Genomic DNA, 14,685 nt, shown 5'->3' with positions numbered 1-14,685 from the left:
CTGTCCGTCTCCCTCGACGTCTGTCGTCGGTGTCTCACGGGTGTCCGAGGACAGGGCTGACCGTCTCCCTCGACGTCTGTCGTCGGTGTCTCACGGGTGTCCGAGGACAGGGCTGACCGTCTCCCTCGACGTCTGTCGTCGGTGTCTCACGGGTGTCCGAGGACAGGGCTGACCGTCTCCCTCGACGTCTGTTGTTGGTGTCTCATGGGTGTCGGAGAGCGGGGTTGTCCATCTCACTCGACGTCTGTCGTTGGTGTCTAACGGGTGTCCGAGGACAGGGCTGTCCGAGAGCAGGGCTGTTCCCTGTTCAGCATTTCATGGAGGAGGAGGAGGAAGTTCGGTGGGTTGTTCTGGAGAAAAGCGAGGTTCGGGGTGATGGAAGGTTCTCACCCACTGTGCTGCAGGCGTGGTGACTTCTTGGAGGAGGTAAAACCCGCGTCTTCCCCTTTGGGGCCTGTGACTCATGAGTCTCTGCTGTGGAGCTTCAATGTGGGGTCTGTAATTGACAGTTGTTCGTGTAATTGACACTGAGCGGTTGGCTCCCCCGCCCAGCGACCCTTCTGGCGACCCTAGTCCACTTGACTGAGCCTTCCCTTCACGCATTTTCACAGTTCTAACCAGTTTTTGGTGGAGCGTTGTGGAAAATTCGAATTCCAGATCCCGCTGCTTCTCTTGCACCCGAGACACAGGGGCCCCCGATGTCATCCTCCCATGAGTCTCTTGCTAACCTGTGGCTTCCTACACTGGTGAGTGGCCTCTCCGCAGTGGGCGAACCGGGTCTGGGAGGACTTGGCCTCCATCAGGAAGCTTGATGTGGTCTCTTCTCCTGTGACCTGGTGCTGACCTGGTTGTTTGTAAGAGTACTTGACTCTGCGGTGATTTCAAGGTGCAGTGAACCTGTCACAGCAGCACAAATATGCTTTATCTCCACACTCGGACTCCCCAGCTGTCGTTTCTTTACCACATTTGCCACTTCACACGGGATACTTCAGTGCGTTTTACCCCGAACAGGGACACCATCCTGCGGAACCACCACATAGCCCTGAATGAGGAAATCATCGCAGTTTCCCTATTATAATCCAGACCACAGGTCCACTTGAACTGTCGCCACCTGCCCTGCTGTCTGAAATGTCCTGCTCCATTCGGATCCAGTTTTCTTCTTCTGCAACTGCTCCCGAGACTTTCCCGTATTTGCACAACCCTGATGGATTTAAGGAGCACAGATGGCTCCAATCTGGGTGGCCTTTCTGGAGGCTTATGTTGCTTGGGCTGTTTTCAGTGTCCGTCCATGTGGTGACATGCATCAGTCCTTAATTTTTTCACTGTGACTAAACATAGTAACATTTACCACTTAAAACATTTCAGGGTCACAGTTCTCTGGCCTTAGGTGAGTTCACATGGTTGTACATCATTCTCTAGAACTTTTTCTTTCTCCCTGAGGGAGACTGTATGTATGAAACACTAACTCCCCATTCCCCTTTCCTCTCAGCCCTGCAGCCACGTTCAACTTTCTGTCTCTAGATACCTCATACAGGTGGAATCACACAGTATCTACCCTTCTGTGAAAGCCAGCATCCTGTCCTTGTTCCTGATTTCGGAGTAGAGCTGTCAATCTTCAGACTTGAGCATGGTGTTTGCTATAGATTTATTGAAAAAAAAAATTACCCCTTATTCCTGTTTTCATGAGTGTTTATATCAGCAACAGACTTTGGATTTTGGTTAGAACCTTTTCTGCATCAATTAATATGACCACATGTTTTTATTTAAAAATTTATTGTGGAGTATAACATTGCTTGGTTTCACTATATTGAACAATCTTTGAGATGTTTGTGAAGAGACACTTATGATGTACAATATATTTAAGAGCTCTTGGTTTTGCAATTTTTCTGATCAGGCTTCTTACATCTATCTTAAGACGGGTGTAGGGATGTATTTGCTGATTTTGTGATGATTTCATTGGGGTTGGTATTAGTGGTTAGGATTGGTGTTACGGGTTGTTAGGGTTATGGTTGGGTTAGGGTTAGGGGTCTCCCTGTCCTCTTCTGCACAGAGCCCATTCTCCTTCAGTAACCAGAGTGATCTTTTCGACACATTACATTTGGGCCTCTCTGTGGTCTGCTCCCCTCCTGCCCATCCTCTGCAGCCTCACCCCTCCCACCACAGCCTGCCCCTCTGTGGGCCACCCAGGGGTAGGATTGTCCCACATGTGCCTCAGGCCTGAGTCCAAGACTTTGCATTCACTGTGCCCTCTCCCAGGAGCACTCTTCTCTCCCCCTGCTTCATGTTTGGCTTGTTTCCCCATTGGCTGGGCCCCGAATTGCCCCCTGATGACCTGACTCATGTCTGCTGGTTGAATGTGCCTGTCCGCTATTTAAATGTAGTGCCCGCCTTCCCGATGTGAGCAATTTGCTAACCTGCCCGTGATGGGGCAGGTGTAAGGACGTAGCCTTAGAGTCTGCATAAAAAATCAGTCTCAGAGGGCTCACCAAACTTGCTTGATGATGGGGGAGCTGCTGTCCCTATGGTGGGGAGCAGATAGTCCCCTCAAAGGGGGACCAGTCATGTGAGGTGGTTGGACAAGACTCCCAACTTCTTGTCTGGGGAGATGTAGACCTGGACCTGGAAGCTTACACCCTTGGATTCAAGGCTGGGGCCTAAGCAAGCTCCTTCTTCTTCCAGAGGTCCTCTTTCCCCTTCCCTGACCATGGGCTGGACCTGATTCCTGACCTGGGGGAGTTCGAGGGTGACCCCTCCTAGGAATACCAGGGGTTTACTGAGGACCTTGTCAGCAGGATGCCCAGTAGCCTTGAAGGGAGGACCTTACAGAGGTGGAGACAGCTCTGTGGGGGCCGGTGACATCCCACTCAAAACAAAATGGGGCTGGTGGCCGGCCCTGCTGGTTCTACTGTAGGGCATAGAAACAAGGGCTGTGCCCCAAGGTGCTCCGCTCCTGGCAGGTGGGGACAGGACCTGGGGGTTTGCCCGGGAGCTCAGCACAGGGGGCGTGTTCCTGGCTCCAGCATGCTGGAGTCCATGTGTGGCTGCATGGGCTTCCAACCTCTTAAGCCTTAGGCACCCCTTTGTAAGATGGGGTGCTGACGGCCCCCATCTCTGGGAGCAGAAGGTAGGGAGGCCCCACGGGCAGACTCACTCAGGAGAGGCCAGGAGAGTGGCTGTTGCTTAAAGCAGCCCAGGGCCTGACCCCTTGAAGAAGGTACACAGGTCTATGGCCCTCAGTTTCAGGGTCCTGCTGCCAGCCTCTGGCAGTGACCCTCCTCTCACCCTGTCCCTGTAGCTATGTGGTCTTCCTGGAGCTGGTCCTGCAGACGGCAAAGAAGCACTTCATGGTGGGACACAGGGTCACCTACTAGGTCTTCACTGACCAGCTGGCTGCTGTGCCTGTGTGCCCCTCTGTGAGGGCCGGAGGGCGGTGGTCCTTATGGTGGACACAGCGTCACCTAGTACATCTTCACTGACCTGCTGGCTGCTGTGCCTGTGTGCCCCTCTGTGAGGGCCGGAGGGCGGTGGTCCTTATGGTGGACACAGGGTCACCTAGTACGTCTTCACTGACCAGCTGGCTGCTGTGCCTTGTGCCCCTCTGTGAGGGCCGGAGGGCGGTGGTCCTCATGGTGGACACAGCGTCACCTAGTACATCTTCAGCGATCAGCCAGCTGCCGTACCCTTGTGCCCCTCCATGAGGGCCGGTGGGTGGTGCTCCTCAATGTCCGTGGTGCCTCATGGCGGACACAGCGTCACCTAGTACATCTTCAGCGATCAGCCAGCTGCCGTACCCTTGTGCCCCTCCATGAGGGCCGGTGGGTGGTGCTCCTCAATGTCCGCGGTGCCTCATGGCGGACACAGCGTCACCTAGTACATCTTCAGCGATCAGCCAGCTGCCATACTCTTGTGCCCCTCCGTGAGGGCCAGTGGGTGGTGCTCCTCAAGGTCCGCGGTGCCTCATGGCGGACACAGCGTCACCTAGTACGTCTTCACCAACACCAGTTGCTGGGCCTCTGTGCCCCTCTGGGAAGGCCAGAGGGTGGTGGTCCTTGAGGTCTGCGGTGCCCCGCTCTGGCAGGATGTGTCCATGCAGCACATGGCGATGATCAGCCGCTTCTGTGAGCAGCACTTCCTCTGTGAGGTGGACGACCTGGTGTGCGCGGATGTGGACATGAAGTTCCGCGTCATGTGGGTGTGGAGATCCTGTCCCCCCCTTTGTCACTTTGTACCCCAGTTTCTACTGGGTGGCCAATGAGAACTTCAGCTATGCGCGCCGGCCGCAGTCCCAGGCCCACAACCCCAGGCACCAGGGCAACTTTTACTATATGGGGGCCTTTTTGGGGGGGTCAGTGGTGGAGGTTCACTGACTGACATTGGCCTGTCACCAGGCAATGGGGGTCGACCTGGCCAATGGGATGGAGGCCATGTGGCCTGACAAGAGCCACCTGAACCACAAGCCCACCAAGCCCCGGAGGCCACGTGGGACCTGAGGCTGCTGGGCTGTCCTCCCCCCACCCCAGTCCTGAAGATGCTGAGATTCGGGCAGTCCCCAAGAATCACCAGGACATCCAGAACACACGAGGGGCTCGCCCCGTCTCTGTCAGGGTGGCCTCTCTAAGCGGAGCCATAAGAGCAGATTCCTTCTTCTGTCCCCTCAACTGTGGAGTCCAGCACTGCCCGCTCGGGCATGTCCAGGGCCCCTAGCTGCCCCCATGCACAGGAGGCCTGCCTGGGGCACAAGTTCCTTTCTTTGTGGTCAGTGCATTTCGATCATTTCTGGGTCATTTGCAGCTGCGAACGGCTCCAGTTTTATGTCGAATGTTTTTCTGTGTCAATGCTAAGCAACCATCTTTAAAAAGAACAATTGAGGGAAAAGGTTGTCTCCCTGGTTCTAAACAGACATCGCCTGGTGGGCTGGGAGCGGCCCTGCAGCAGCCTTGGAGCCAGAACGGGCCCTGGCTGGGTCTTCCTCCCAGTCCCTGCACCTCGCGGCAGCCATGGGCCTTCAGGGTCAGGGGTGCGCCGAGCCACCTCTCAGACCCCCAGTCCCCTGACCGCCAGAGGCTGTGACCGCTAGCACGGCCTCCAGGAGCATGGAGCCCTCTGGGTTATTTCTGGTTCCTGCCTTGGTTTTAAATGGCTATTCTGTGCTGGTGTTTGTGAGATGTGGGCACTGACTCCGTCTGGATGCATGTCCTGTTGGGATCCCTCAGTGCCCACTGGAGGGTTTGCACCTGTGGACTCTCTCTGGAACATCTGCCTGCACTTCATCTTAGCAAGCATTCACTGAGTGCCTACTGTGAGCTCGGTCACCAACAAGGGGCAGAGCGTGAGAGCGAGAACCAAGATACAGGGTCCCTGTTCCAGGGCCCTCCTGGGACTCGCGATGGCCCCGTCCTCCTGACTCACTACTTTCCTATTGTGGTGTAGTGGACATACGACTGATACTGTTAAGCACTTTTCAGGGTACAATTCAGTGGCAATACGTACATTCACTGCTCTGCACCTGCCACCTCCATCCATCGCCACAACTTCATTGTCATCCCAAACTGAACCTCTGCCCACGAGACCCTAACCCGCATTCCCCCTCCCCAGCCCCAGCACCCAGCGGCTCCTTCCACCTCTGTGAATTGGAGTGCTCTCCGTCCCTCACGAGTGGGGTCCTCCAGTATCTGTCCTTTAGGGACTGGCTTATTTCATGTAACACAGTGGCCTAAGGTCTGTCCCCATGAGCCTGGACCTGACCCACTTTTCCCCCAAAGGAGTGGCTCAGCCCTCTCCTGTCTAAGCTAAGCCTCCTCTGCTCCCCTCTGCTCCCCTCATCTTCTTTCTCAGCCTGAAGATAATACCAACCAATCTGCAGCTTTGAAGACCTGTTCAGTCCAGATGCCGGACACACTCCCCCAGGGCCTTGGGCCTCACCTACCCCATCTGTCCATGTCAGGTGCCTGCAACCCCCACCAGCCGGCCACCTGCTCCTCCCACAGGTGTCCCCATCTCAGAAGAGGGAAACACCAAGTCCAGACCCTTGGAGACCTCGGTGACTTCTTGCTTACCACCAACTGTAGTGAGGTGGCTACTGGAGGGCATTCAATGTCCTAAACATTTAAAGGCATATGTGAGTCTCTGCTGCCCAGGGCAACGGGTAACAGTTGGGGCAAACAGAAACCAAGCAGATTCACTGGAAGAAAGGCTGAGTGATGAGGAGTGTTAGGGAATAGGGCCTGGAAGCTCTGACTGTCCCCACCTGACGTTCAGATGCTCCCCAGTTCCTCCTGTGCCTCTGGTGTCTTCCTGGAACCCTGACCTGGCTGTTTTCAGACAGCTCGCCCAGTGGTACCCTCACTTTATGGGGGGGGGGGTTTGCTGAAATCCACAGTGTGTCCTGCTGCCCCACCTGGATCACATCGTCTGGGCCATCTGAGGACCCAAGACTGTGGGTCTGTGGCCTGGAGGAATTCTGAGCAGAGCTGGTGGGATGGGAGGGCTGCAAGGCACAGAGTTTCCAGAAAGCTACAAAGCTATCTTCCTACAGTTTTTGAATCAAAGCCTTGAGATCTTTAAAATGCCAGCAGTGTTAACAGCATGGGCCAGAAAAGCAAATGTCCCTGTGCACCCAACACCACCTAAACTATTGGCCATTTCTTGTCCCTTGAGCTGAGTACAAAGGATTGGGAGTGGGGGCTTGAGGGAGGGGTCTTGGGCCAGACTTTGTGTTTCGGGGACAAAGGCCATCCAATCTCGTGCTGGGTGTGAGGCAGGGGCCTGTATGGAGACCCCAGCTGCAGCCACTGCTGTCTGCTGATGCCCCCTCAGCCCTCCCCAGTGCACCTGCTGCTGAGGGAGCACCTGCCCCCTCCTCCCTGGGGAGTGTTCTCTCCTGCACCAGCGGTGCCTCCCTTCTGCAAGTCACTGCCAGCCTGCAGCCTGAGAGTGTGGACACCCTGAGTTCCTCTAGCTGCTGGGGGAGCGCCTGCCCCCTCCTCCCTGTGGAGGGCTCTCTCTTGTACCAGCGGTGCCTCCCCCCTGCAAGTCACTGCCAGCCTGCAGCCTGGGAGTGTGGATACCCTGATGGCCTCCAGTCCTGGGGACAGAGCCAGTGCATGTGGGACCTGGTCTCCCAGCAGGCCTGAGCACCCAGGCCGCCACGGTGCTCGCTCTCCTTCTGCAGGCTCACTATGCCATGCCCTCCCTCAGGCCCCCTGGGCCCAAGTCCTCCTCTGCTTGGGAACCACCCTCGGCCCATTCTCTACATGCTGGGACTGGGAGTGGGTCATCTGGACCTTCTAGACTCACGCTTCGGTGCCCATGACATGGGCACAGTCCGGCCTCACAGACTGCTCAGAGGAGACTCAGCGCAAGAAGATGCAGCCCGCTGCAAGGGGAGATGCCAAGTGACCCAGAGTGAGCACACAGGCCTTGCACAAAGCACAGGATGCAGGCACCTAGCCACGGGTCACGGGAAATCCCGGTGAGGGTGGCCCTGGTGGGGAGGCCACAGAAGGGTTCCAGAAGAGGCAGGCGACAAGGAAGACAACAGGACAGAGATTCCCAAGGAGGTCGATGGAAGAATCAGAGGATTGCAGAGGCCTTGGGAAGACTTGGAGGCTCTGGAGATGTTGGCTGAATCGCTGTCATTTGGTCAGAAAAGGTGTGTCACAAACCCCCATCAACACTGGATGATTTACTCTTCATTGGTTCTAGGAATCAGTGCGTACCTGCCATGAGAACTCACATTGCGTTAAGTCTAGGATATACCTACTTTTCAGGACTAGATTTTTCTAGAGGAAGTGCTAAGCATGGGTCTTTCCATTCTTTGTGCAACTGGTCTCTGTTTTCAGGAGCAGATTCCTGGTGCTCATCACCCCTGCTCACCCTGAGGTGACCCCTGTCACCTCCCACAGTGGACGTGACGGTATGGGTTGGGGGGTGCTCACTGATGAAGCCCCAGTGCTCAGTACACAGCAGGGCCCCCAGATCCTCTGCTGAACGAGGGAGGGCCTGAGGGAGGATGGAAGGGGAGAGAGCAGGCTATGCACCAATGCTAATGCCCAAGGAGATGGATAATTTTACTTAAAACAAATAATAAACAGTATACAGAACATGAAAAGATAAAGTAACAGTCAATATGTACCAGAGAGAAAGAACATAGGGGGAGGGGATGAAACATTCTGGCGGGACGTCGGGTTCGGGTGAAGGAACTAAGGGTAATTGCACAAGGAGCTCTCCCTGCAGGGCTGTGGGCTCTGGATGTGGCTCTGGGAGCCCTGCAAGAGCAGGAGTAGGGGCAGGGGTTGGGATAGGGGCAGGGACAGGAGCAGGGACAGGTGCAAGAGCAGGGACAGGAGCAAGGGGAGGGACAGGGTCAGCAGCAGTGGCAGGTGCAGGATCCAAGGCAGGAGCTGGGTGAGGGGCAAGAACAGGAGCACAGGCAGGGGCAGGGGGAAGGGGCAGCAGTTCTGGTAGGGGCGGGGGCAGGATCTGGGGCAGGAGCTGGGTCTGGGGCAGGAACCAGAGCACAGGCAGGGGCAGGGGAAGGGGCAGCAGTTCTGGGAGGGGAGGGGGCAGGGTCTGGGGCAGGAGCTGGGTCTGGGGCAGGAACCAGAGCACAGGCAGGGGCAGCAGTTCTGGCAGGGGAAAGGGCAGGAGCTGGGTCCAGGGCAGGAACCAGAGCACAGGCAGGGGCAGGGGAAGGGGCAGGAGCTGGGTCTGGGGCAGGAGCTGGGTCCAGGGCAGGAACCAGAGTACAGGAAGGGGCAGGGAAAGGGGCAGCAGTTCTGGCAGGGGAAGGGGCAGGAGTAGGGGCAGGAGCTGAGTCTGGGGCAGGAACAGGAGCACAGGCAGGGACAGGGGAAGGGTCAGTGGCTCTGGCAGGGGCAGAGGAAGGGGTAGCAGTTCTGGCAGGGGAAGGGGCAGGAGTTGGGGCAGGAGCTGGGTCCAGGGCAGGAACCAGAGCACAGGCAGGGGCAGGGAAAGGGGCAGGAGCTGGGTACAGGGCAGGAACCAGAGCACAGGCAGGGGCAGGGAAAGGGTCAGCGGCTCGGGCAGGGGAAGGGGCAGCAGTTTTGGCAGGGGAAGGGGCAGGAGTTGGGGCAGGAGCTGGGTCCAGGGCAGGAACCAGAGCACAGGCAGGGGCAGGGAAAGGGGCAGGAGCTGGGCCAGGAGCTGGGTCTGGGGCAGGAGCTGGGTACAGGGCAGGAACCAGAGCACAGGCAGGGGCAGGGAAAGGGTCAGCGGCTCGGGCAGGGGAAGGGGCAGCAGTTTTGGCAGGGGAAGGGGCAGGAGTTGGGGCAAGAGCTGGGTCTGGGGCAGGAACAGGAGCACAGGCAGGGACAGGGGAAGGGTCAGTGGCTCTGGCAGGGGAAGGGGCAGGAGTTGGGGCAGGAGCAGGGTCTGGGGCAGGAGCAGGAGCACAGTCAGGGACAGGGGAAGGGGCAGGAGTTGGGGAAGGAGCAGGGTCTGGGGCAGGAACAGGAGCACAGGCAGGGGCAGGGGAAGGGTCACAGGCTCTGGCAAGGGAAGGGGAAGGGGCAGCAGTTCTGGCAAGGGAAGGAGCAGGAGCTGGGTCTGGGGCAAGAACCGGAGCACAGGCAGGGACAGGGAAAGGGGCAGCAGTTCTGGCAGGGGAAGGGGCAGGAGTTGGGGCAGGAGCAGGGTCTGGGGCAGGATCAGGAGCACAGGCAGGGGCAGGGGAAGGGTCAGCGGCTCTGGCAGGGGCAGGGGAAGGGGCAGCAGTTCTGGCAGGGGAAGGGGCAGGAGTTGGGGCAGGAGCAGGGTCTGGGGCAGGAACAGGAGCACAGGCAGGGACAGGGGAAGGGTCAGCGGCTCTGGCAGGGGCAGGGGTAGGGGCAGCAGTTCTGGCAAGGGAAGGGGCAGGAGCTGGGTCTGGGGCAGGAACTGGAGCACAGGCAGGGACAGGGGAAGGGTCAGTGGCTCTGGCAGGGGCAGGGGAAGGGGCAGCAGTTCTGGAAGGGGAAGGGGCAGGAGTTGGGGCAGGAGCAGGGTCTGGGGCAGGAACAGGAGCACAGTCAGGGACAGGGGAAGGGGCAGGAGTTGGGTCCAGGGCAGGAACTGGAGCACAGGCAGGGGCAGGGGAAGGGGTAGGAGTTGGGGAAGGAGCAGGGTCTGGGGCAGGAACAGGAGCACAGGCAGGGGCAGGGGAAGGGTCACAGGCTCTGGCAGGGGAAGGGGAAGGGGCAGCAGTTCTGGCAAGGGAAGGGGCAGGAGCTGGGGCAGGAGCTGGGTCTGGGGCAGGAGCTGGGTCCTGGGCAGGAACCAGAGTACAGCCAGGGGCAGGGAAAGGGGCAGCAGTTCTGGCAGGGGAAGGGGCAGGAGTTGGGGCAGGAGCTGGGTCCAGGGCAGGAACCAGAGCACAGGTAGGGGCAGGGAAAGGGGCAGCAGTTCTGGCAGGAGCTGGGGCAGGAGCTGGGGCAGGAGCTGGGTCCAGGGCAGGAACCAGAGCACAGGTAGGGGCAGGGAAAGGGGCAGCAGTTCTGGCAGGGGAAGGGGCAGGAGTTGGGGCAGGAGCAGGGTCTGGGGCAGGAACAGGAGCACAGTCAGGGACAGGGGAAGGGGCAGGAGTTGGGGAAGGAGCAGGGTCTGGGGCAGGAACAGGAGCACAGGCAGGGACAGGGGAAGGGGCAGGAGTTGGGGAAGGAGCAGGGTCTGGGGCAGGAACAGGAGCACAGGCAGGGACAGGAAAAGGGGCAGCAGTTCTGTCAGGGGAAGGGGCAGGAGTTGAGGAAGGAGTAGGGTCTGGGGCAGGAACAGGAGCACAGGCAGGGACAGGGGAAGGGTCACTGGCTCTGGCAGGGGCAGGGGAAGGGGCAGCAGTTCTGGCAGGGGAAGGAGCAGGAGCTGGGGCAGGAGCTGGGTCCAGGGCAGGAACCAGAGCACAGGCAGGGGCAGGGAAAGGGGCAGGAGCTGGGCCAGGAGCTGGGTCTGGGGCAGGAGCTGGGTCCTGGGCAGGAACTGGAGCACAGGCAGGGGCAGGGAAAGGGGCAGCAGTTCTGGCAGGGGAAGGGGCAGGAGTTGGGGCAGGAGCAGGGTCTGGGGCAGGATCAGGAGCACAGGCAGGGGCAGGGAAAGGGGCAGCAGTTCTGGCAGGGGAAGGAGCAGGAGTTGGGGCAGGAGCAGGGTCTGGGGCAGGATCAGGAGCACAGGCAGGGGCAGGGAAAGGGGCAGCAGTTCTGGCAGGGGAAGGAGCAGGAGCTGGGGCAGGAGCAGGGTCTGGGGCAGGAACCTGAGCACAGGCAGGGGCAGGGGAAGGGTCAGCGGCTCTGGCAGGGGCAGGGGTAGGGGCAGCAGTTCTGGCAAGGGAAGGGGCAGGAGCTGGGTCTGGGGCAGGAAGTGGAGCACAGGCAGGGGCAGGGGAAGGGTCAGCGGCTCTGGCAGGGGAAGTTGCAGGAGTTGGGGCAGGAGCTGGGTCTGGGGCAGGAACCTGAGCACAGGCAGGGGCAGGGGAAGGGTCAGCGGCTCTGGCAGGGGCAGGGGAAGGGGCAGCAGTTCTGGCAGGGGAAGGGGCAGGATCTGGGTCCAGGGCAGGAAGAGCAGCACAGGCAGGGGCAGGGGAAGGGTCAGGGTCTCTGGCAGGGGCAGGGGAAGGGGCAGCAGTTCTGGCAGGGGAGGGGGCAAGAGTTGGGGCATGAGCTTGTTCTGGGGCAGTAATGGCAGCACAGGCAGGGGAAGGGGCAGCTGCTCTGGCAGGGGTAGAGGAAGGGGCAAGAGCTGGAGGGTAGGAACAGGAGCACAGGCAGGGGCAAAAGCAGTGGCTCTGGCAGGCGCAGTGACAGTAGCTGGGTCTGGGGCAGGAACAGGAGCACAGGCAGAGCAAGGGGCAGGGGAAAGAGTTTCATCCTTTGCAGGATCAGGAGCACAGGCAGGGGCAGGGGCAGGGGCAGGATTTGGGGCAGGGGCAAGAAAAGGAGCGCGGATAGGGGCAGGTGTGGGGGCAGGAGCAGTGCCGGGCTCAGGGGCAGGCTCTCCGTGGGCAGGTTCTCCAGCAGGCTCTTCCTGCACAGCTTCAGGCTCTCCGTGGGCAGGTGCCAGGTAACCCGCTGGCTCCTGGTCTCCTGCTGAAGTCGCTGCAGGCACCACCCCTCCCTCTGGAGCTGCCCATGAACTTGGAGCCGGCTCTAGTTCCTCAGATGGTGGAGCAGCTGTGAGAGGAGAAAAGCTCACCCACGTGCCTGCCTCTCGTGGCCTTTGCAGAGACAGAACCCAGCCCAGGGGCTCCCAGAGAAGCTGCAGCCAGGAAGGAACCCTGACCAGGACGTGTCCCCGACTGCAGTCCACCCACTGGGTGCTCTGAGCCCGGTCCTTGCTCCTGGACCCACACCAGCCTCTGGGGGCTCCTCCCTGTGGGGCCAGCACTGACCCATCCCCACACACCACACACACCCAGCCCCAGACTTCTCACCCTCGGGCTCGGCCTCCGTGGGCTCTGGCTCCTGGATCATAGTCACTGAGTGAATGACTACTGGGGACAGTGGCCTGGGTGGAGTCAGAACCCTTCCCAGGTGATCCCCTGTCCCTGCTCCTGGAGAGGAGGGCGTGTCCACCAGCTTCCTCTCAGTCTCATCCACGGTCTTCTGCAAAGACAGGGACCGGTAGCCGGCCCGGAGACATCACAGCCCTGCCCGGCTGTCTTCACTGTCCTCCTGCCCAGGCCCCCTGCTGCTCCCAGATCAGACACAGACCTGTGCGTGCACAGCCCTGCACCTGGGATGCAGTGACCCATCCCTGCAGGGCTCGGGATCAACCTTGGGCAGAAGGGCGTAGCCCCCGCACACCCTGTCCCACCCAGCCAGGCTTGACCTGGGGTGTGAACATGACCTGCCCACTGGACATTGACCCCTCATCAGCCTGCTCCTGCTTGGAGTGGCCCCACCCTACAAGACCCCTCTTACACACACACACACACACACACACACACACACACACACACACACACAGGGAGGGGACCTGGGGCTGTACAGTCAGATCAGAGTGTGTGGGGCTGGGCTGGCCGGCTCTGGGCCTCATGGTGTCACCTTTTGGTCCTTCCTGCCAAATGGCCAGAGGCGTCGGGGAGCCCTGACACGACATCCCCAGCGAGGGGAAGTGTTTGCAGGGCGCGCTTTCCTCAGCCTGCAGCCTCCGGACTTGGGGATGCAACACGCAAACATGTTCTTCGTTCGAGGATCTCCAACGAAATGAGCTGGGCAGGGAGCTGGCTCTGGAATGTGGGTGCCTGGTTACCCGAGTTCCAAATTCTGTTGGGGTCCGTTGTCAGGGAAGTGAGGTCACCACTGCCTGGGGCTCCCTTGCCCGACTTCCTTCTCCTACAAGAGCCCCCAAGGGCCCCCCTCCCCCAGCAGCTCTATGCTCACCCTCCACCCCATGCCCCATCCATACAGTGACACCCACACCGCCCACCCACAGCCCCCAGGGGGCCTGGGTGCAGCCAGTGTCCCCGCTGTGAGGACGCAGAGCTGGTTTCAGACCAGGCTTCTTCTGCTCGTGACCAGGGCCGTGACCCTGGACAGACCCTGTGCCTCTCAGGGACTCCCCAGGCTCCCCATCTGCACAGTGGGGTGTTCTGGCTTCTACTTCTAGGGACACCATCAGGGGTAGGACCTCTACATACATTCCGTACCTGCTATCACAGGAGGCTGGGGCACACACTTGGCAATGCAAGGATGAGCCAGGGGCTGGGCGGGGCATGGAACACGCTCAGAGGGGCTGGGTCTGCTCTGGGGTCCAGGAAAGCCACCCCTTTGTCCCAGGCCCCGTGGGAAGGTTGCAATGAACTGATTCCAACCTTATCCCCTGGCGACACAGACTTCCAGGGGCTCCCATTAAGTTGAGGCTCAGGTCCCCAGGCCTCGTCTGTGCCCATGTGCGGGGCAGTCTCCACAGTGGTTCCCGGGCATTCCCGAATTTTGGTCACACATCCCTGGGGAGTCCCGTCCCCTCTGTGACTGCACTCTAAGAGAATGGAGCAAAAGGATGGGATGTCATTTCCAAGCTGATGGAGGAAAGTCTGTGACTTCTCCTGGTTTCCTCTCTCCTGTGTTCAGTCTCTGTCTCTGTCTCTGAGTGTCTCACAGGAGCAGGATCTGAGGGCTCCGGGGACGATGTGAGAAACCCTCAGAAGTCTCCCTCGTCCCTGTTTCCCTTTCCTGTCCTGGTGCTCAGTTCCTTCCTAAGGCCTCCTCACCATGCCCAGAGCACTGAACCTCTTCCAAATGGGAACCCTGAGGCTGCACCAAGGAGGGTCCTGACCTTGGTCTCCCGAGCAGTGGTCAGTGCTCTGCCATGTTCTGCATACCCAGGTCCTCAGCCCCCCAAGCCCCCAGGCTGCCCTCTGCTCAGAAGGACCTCGAGGGAGTACAAAGCATTTTCCCAGGACTGGGAGCACAGTGGGTCAGGGACGGAGATCCAAGGCCAGCAGGCTCTTCTACAAGCCTGTGGGATCCTGGGACAGCCCGTCTCTACAGCCCAACTGACAGTAGAGTAAGCTGAGGCCTTTTGTGCTGTAGCCCCCTCCACACTAGTGGGGGGTTTCTGTTCCTACTTCAAGGTGCCCAGGGAGGTGATGGACACCGGACCCCAGACCCTGTCCTCTCCCAGTGCCCTGGCAACCCTCCTGGGCCCCTTGGGGACCCCCTGACTATCAGCCTGACGTGTATCCCCTCGCCATGC

General features: G+C 59.6%; 1 pseudogene; it reads left to right on the top strand.

Annotated features, from left to right (window-relative positions):
* The first annotated feature begins 698 nt into the window (after positions 1–698).
* On the top strand, positions 699–5,135 carry LOC148109745 (histo-blood group ABO system transferase pseudogene; annotated as a pseudogene).
* Positions 5,136–14,685: the final 9,550 nt, after the last annotated feature.

The sequence above is a fragment of the Ursus americanus genome, chromosome 6 (genome assembly GCF_024610735.1).
Source record: "Ursus americanus isolate L20-20 chromosome 6, mUrsAme1.1.p, whole genome shotgun sequence".
NCBI lineage: Eukaryota > Metazoa > Chordata > Mammalia > Carnivora > Ursidae > Ursus > Ursus americanus.
Note: the sequence above shows the minus strand (reverse complement) of the source record. Positions and strands in the feature narration are given on the sequence as shown.